Source organism: Centruroides vittatus, unplaced genomic scaffold (assembly GCF_030686945.1).
Source record: "Centruroides vittatus isolate TY-2023 unplaced genomic scaffold, ASM3068694v2 scaffold_769, whole genome shotgun sequence".
NCBI lineage: Eukaryota > Metazoa > Arthropoda > Arachnida > Scorpiones > Buthidae > Centruroides > Centruroides vittatus.
The window spans coordinates 2,961,531-2,968,352 of record NW_027122717.1 but is presented as its reverse complement, the minus strand read 5'-3'; positions in this window follow the sequence as shown (position 1 = coordinate 2,968,352).

Below are 6,822 nucleotides of genomic sequence, written 5' to 3'. Positions count from 1 at the left end.
GAAAAAATTTATTAAAGTTTCTGTAAACTGCATACAACAAGAACAACAAAATGCTTTCAATCGAGTTGAAAATTAAAATAATAAAAAATAAATAAACTTAGATCAAACTTCTAACTTAAAAGGGAATTTTCGTTTTTTAAATAAAGCATAATACAAAAAAATTATTGTAAATGTTTATAACAAGATTTTAAAACACAAAGATGGTCAATACTCCGATCACTCAATCTGGTTCGTATTTTAGTAATGAAAAGTCCTGCTTTCCAGTATGCCTTTTCCGATTCAATTGATGTAAATGGAATCGTGTTTAATGCATTTAAGAAAAGACAGATGTGTTTTTTCATCCGTAGCCTGGAAGATTTCTTGTTCATTTTCGAGATTGTAGTACTTCTTTTGCTCTCTAGTATTCTTGATTTGTCTACCTCGGCTGCTTTAATAGAAACATCAAGCTTATAGTCCAATAATTCGGCAGTTCATTTGGCTTTAATAAGCGGGTTTATGAAGAAAAACTTCATACTTGCAGACTTCGTACCAGTTCGTATCCTTGACCAATTTGCACAACCCAGTAGCTTCAATAACTGGCGTTACGCAGTTATTGAAGCTACTGGGCATGGTTGAAAATTAAAGCAACATAAGCACAATCATTCTATATATTACAGGTTCTGACAAGTAAAGAATTTTTCACAGTCCTGCCACAAATAGGCTACGTATTGATTATTCACCATTTGTTACATGCCATAACGAGCAAAAATTTAAAAAAACTAATAAATAAAAATGAATTCTGACAGTTTATTAGTTAATTATACTTTCTATTTGCAAAATTTCCTTAACCTTAACACAAAATAAGAAAAAAGTGAACTTTTAAGAAATTTGCGGGATTTCCCGGGATGAGAAGAATTTCCCGTGTTAAAAAGACAACCGGGATCCCGTTTGAGAAACCCTAATACCAATCAACGACATATTACTATTAGACTCCGAATCGGATAAAAGTTAACGTAGAAACTAGCGCCGCCGTCTGAAGCCAAGGAAACTAGGTGCCGCCCTAGGGCTGTTTCACACTATGGCTGACTAGACCGACCGGTCCGACTCCAAGTCGTGTTGCCATGGCAACAGCAGTCGGCCCACCGACTGGTCGTTCCAGTCGGACAGATTTAAAAAGTTAAATATTTGTAGTCGGGTCGGAGCAGTCGGTGAACTACAGCCAGGGCCGGATTTACATAGGGACATTTGGGGCCGGTGCCCAGGGCCCCCCCAAAATTATGTTTAAACATAATTTTTTTATCCTATTACTGCGACAGCCTAGTGTGGTCTAATCATGAGGGCTACAGGCAAAGAAAACCAAACCCGGGTAAAACCTATAAAACATCGGAAAATTTCGGGAAAAAATTTTACATGGGTATTTTTCAATTAAATTAAAATAATTAGTTTTACACAATAAAATATACGTATGTTCACAATAACCTTATTTTAAAATGAAATTTACAACTTCCTAGTTAAAATCTACTTGAAAGTACAGTATTTTGTGTAAATTTTCTAAATCATCAGATTTGCCTACTCTTAAAGGGGGGCTCCACCGAATTTGTGCCCAGGGCCCCTGGATTGGTAAATCCGGCTCTGGCTAGAGCCAATGAAAGCTTCGAAACTACAACCAATCAGACTGGATATATGAAAACTATCGAATCAATCAAATATAACTTTACATTATACATATTTCTAATTTATTTAAATTTTCCCTTGTACTGTACCTTATTTTTTTCATAACTGCTTAAATTTTATATGGGAATATATATAACTTTAATATATTAAAAAAATTATCGACGTAATGAGAAAAGATGGTATTATTTAGACTTTTCGTAAGAATTTATAAACGAAGTAAGATCATATCCGTAAAGTTTAACCAGGTAGATTACAAAAATATTGGGTTGTTCGGAAAGTTCGTAGCGATTTTTAAGAGAAATAAAAGAAATTGTTTTAATACTAAAAATATACTTTTATTCCACTATGTATGCGCCATTGTTTTTAATGACGTGTTGCCATCTATGGGGCAGCTTCATGATACCCTCTTCGTAGAACTTTCCAGTTTTTTCCGCGAAAAACTGATCCACGTGGTTTTTGCAAGCTTCCAAACTATCAAAGTTTTTATCATGAAGGGAATTTTGTAGAGAACGGAACAAATGGTAGTCCGACGGGGCAAGGTCGGGTGAGTAAGGGGGGTGGGGTAAAACATCCCAGCCTAGTTCCAATAATTTTTGGCGTGTTCGTAAAGACGTGTGAGGTCTGGCATTATCTTGGTGAAACACAATGCCTTTTCTATTGGCCAGTTCCGGACGTTTTTCTTTAATTGCCATGTTCAGCTTATCCAATTGGGAACAATACTTATCAGAATCAATTGTTTGATTCTGTGGAAGCAGCTCATAGTACAGGATTCCTTTCCAATCCCACCAGACAGTGAGCATGACCTTCTTTGGATGAAGACCGGCCTTTGGAGTTTTTAATGGTGATTCATTTTTCTTACCCCACGATCGTTTTCGGCTGATGTTGTTATAAATGATCCACTTTTCATCACCTGTCACTAAACGCTTCAAAAAAGGGTCATTTTCATTTCGTTTTTCAAGAGAATCACAAATGGAGATGCGATCCAGTAAGTTTTTTTCCGTTAAGTCGTGAGGTATCCAAATGTCATAACGATTCACGTATCCGAGCTTCTTTAGATGTTGAAATACAGTACTGTTTGATGACTTCACTATGTCTGCAATCTCTCGAGTTGTGTAATGAGGGTTTTCATCCAATAATGCTTTGATTTGGTCCTCTTCAATAACAGGAGGTCTTCCTGAGCGAGGAGCATCTTCAAGGCTGAAATTACCCGTTTTAAATTTTGCAAACCACTTTCGAACAGTTGATTCTGATACAGCACTCTCACCATAAACATCACATATCTTTTTTGCTGTTTGTACAGCATTTTTGCGTTTACGAAAAAAGAAAAGAAACAAGTGTCGATAATGCACGTTGTTCGCATCCATTTTTGCAATGAGCCAAATTAAACGCTATTTGAATAATCTTAACGGTTTTTTTGTAACGGACGCGTCTCAAGGTCATTTATCGTAATATTCATTGGTTTGTACAATTCTAATCATTTTCGCGTCAATCGGTGTCTCAACTGTCGGCTATCAAAAATCGCTACGAACTTTCCGAACAACCCAATATTTTGAAAATTAGAAAAACTTAAAACGATTTCTAACACCCTTTCCGATTGGTCCTTACGAGTTGGACACCCACATATAATCGTACTCAGTGTGAATGCTTTTACTACTAGTCGGTCCGATTATAGGATCGGTCGGATCGGACCAGTCGGTCATAGTGTGAAACAGCCCTTACACTGTCAAGGCGGTCCAATGCTATGGACAGATTGTGGTGTGCCGACTTATGGTAGCTATTTCTGGCGACCGTTCGTCCGTCTCTCCCTAATCTCGAGAACGGAGTTAGATAGGTGAAAGCCGAGAACAGATATGGAAACCTTAGGAGCAGGAGGCACCGTTTAATTATATATGAACTTCCGATGCAAACCGGAAGTCACGTTTTTTCAATTTAAAATTTCTTCTCTCCGAAAGCAGTTAAAAGCACGACTCTATTGTTAAAGGGAAAGTATGATGTACTGTACAGTACAGGGGCAAGCCACTACTGATTTGAGGTGGAGAGCATATTTTAAATAAAATAAATAAAAAAGTTGCAGCCGGCATTAAGAGGATGTCATAATAATTGCTCGTTGATAATAACTTCTACGTATGAAATGAAACACTGATCACATTTCTCTTAACAGTAGTTCGGGTCAATTTCGATTCGTAATAAATAACTTACTTACCGGTAAATTTCAATAATAAAAACTGAAATTGAACTATTAAAAAATGTAAGAACGACGATTGTAAATAAAACAGACTGTTTCAAAATTATTTAGGAGTCAATTATTTATTATTTAAGAGATTTTGTCAATTTTATTTTGAAGAATCTCAAAAGAGTTAACGTATGGAATAAGTTTGTTTTTATATGAAAAGGGGTAAGAGGGTGTTACGGTTTAAGGAAAAGCACATTGTGAGTTTTATGACTAAAAATTCATAGGAAATAAAGAACTCGATTTTCAAAATTCTAAACCGTCAATTGAAGAAATAAATAAAGTTTTAACGCAAAAACGGGTTTTTTCTATCTACTTCCGTTTTGTAGAGATTTTGGAAAAGGATTATCCCATAGAAAAAGCGTTAAATTTTTATCGCTATTTGCTGGAGATAGCGTGCGTAGCAAAGAGGTTAGTTGCAATCGGCACTGTCAAATATACTTCGGCAAATATTTTATTTACATAAGGAATTAGCCAAAAGCAACATAGATTTCTCCATATTTTATTATTTGCAATTGTTTAGTGTGTTCGCGGATCCGTTTATTTCGGACATTAACACATTGTACTCTACCATAATTTAATTAACAGGATATAATTCAAATATTTCACTTGAATTGTATCTTTTATTCTATCTTATCAAAAAATACACACAATTTTAAATTTTTTGACACTTTAATAACAACAAAAATTCTCACAGGATAAGAAATGTAAAATTCATTACATTATTAATCGAAAGATGGCGACACTAATTCATGTATTTATTTATATACTTTTTTTCTAAATTTAAAATAGATGATTATACCATATTTTTTCGTTTTATTTTATACATTCGCTGGTTGTTAGATTATTTGTTAAATAACGTTTTCTGTTATTGTTTATACATTATTTTAAATATATTGTCTCGCTTCCTACTTGTAAGAACTGATCACGTGAAGCGACTTCTTTTTTACGTCATGCATACCTTGTGGCGTCATCATGACATTAAAGCTTCGAGAAGTAAAAAAAAAAAAAAAAAAAAAAAAATTCACCATTTATAAATTCTGAACAGGAAATGTCACGATTAAATTCTCATAATTGTGTTGAATAAATAATCTAATTTATTATATGAAGATATGTTGATATTTTTAAACTGTAAAAATTACAGTTACAGAAGACCCCGATTTTACGCCCTAATTGGTTCTCGGAATAACGTCGTAAAGCAAAGCTTCGACTTCCTACGAATTCAATGTCATAAATTGAGTTACGTTCGTGAAAGTAAATGCCCCGTTATTACGCCACTTTGAGCGATGCAAGATTTTAGACTAGTCGTAAAACCGCGAACTGAAACACAATAGACTATTTATTTTACTCGTTAAATCGATGGATTGTAAAACATTCGGTCGTAAGAGAGTATCTGTTGTATCTTGATATTTTACTCGAATTTAATACAGTTTTCTGCAATTATTTACGTGAATCAGATTTTACAGAGACAGTCGCCATTTTTGAAACATACGCTTCGGGTCTAATTTAAAAGTTGCTTATACAGGGCTATTCCGATACTTACCGGGGCCATCTGTGATCAGGACGGAAGCTCTCAAGGTGAGACAATCATTCAACTGATCCCTGCCACTATGGCCGGATGGCCGAGCGGTTAAGGTAGCAGCCTCTGGGGGACCCGGAATCGAATTCAGACGGGTCGAAGAAGTTCCAAGAATTTTTCAGTTGGTGGTCCGCCCAGATATATGGGCTTCATCTTTAACCCAGCTGCCCCATTGTGGGCATGGCTACACCCATAATGGGTATGCTAAAAGTCTCTGAGTGCCCACAGAACGGAAAGTTGAAAAAACCCCACGCCTATCAGTGGCCGAATAGATAAAACCATTGAACACGGTTCGCGCCCCACCAATCCGGAGTTTTCCAAATTTTATTCACGTGTCTAACATCTAAATTGAGGGCCGTTTTCCATAGAAAGTCCTCCCAGAAGGCACCCCTTGGCAAATCGCCCTGCTGTTGCATACAAGTCCAAGAATAATTAAAATTTGTACAAAGGAGGAATGCTCTTTATGATAATAAATTCGAACTGTCTTTAATATGGTGTTGCCTTGCCTTACTGATGCGATTATCATCATAGAAAATAGTTATAAAGATTTATGAGGCTATTCAAGCTGGCAAACATTAATCATAGTCTGCAAGAGATATCGAGTCACGAAAACGTAGCGTTCAAAGGGTCAAACTGTACTCACCACTTCATTTTTTATGTGTTTACATGCTTATATTTTGTATATGTATGTCCTCTGTAAGAATACCAATTCTCGTGTTTATGCTCGCATGCGTTGTATTTCGTTATATGTATTGTGATTTTGTATGTTCTTGTGTCGTTTATATGCTCAATTGTATATTGTCCACAGCGTGTATTAATATGTTTATACGCGTGGATTGTGTGCCATACATTTATAATGCATTTTTTAAGGGGAATATATTCCACTACCGGATCCACTACCATATAATATACCACGCTTCCTTAAATATTCATGTATTTACCCCCCCAAAAAAATATTCGGTCATCAGTATTATTTACAGTTTCACGCTCTCTTCACTCATTAAACAATTTCAAAATTTCGTCAACAATCCGTGACATTCGCTTCCTTTGTCTTCCCTTCCTTTAATGACTATTTCATTCAGTTACCATAGAGTATAACAGTTACAATAGTGTCTTCGTGTCATTTTCCGCTCCGGATTTTACATGAAAACTCTTCCCCTAAACTGCAAATTCCTAAATTATTTTCATGTCGAGCTTCTAAAAGACCGGATAATTGGATTTTTCTTCACGTTTCTATGGGCATTAATAACGTTGCAATGAGCAGATTTTCAGCGTATCATCTTGAAATTATTGAAAAGAAAATGATGGATAATGTTGAGAAACAATTGACTTACTCAATTAAATTCATATTTTTTTATAT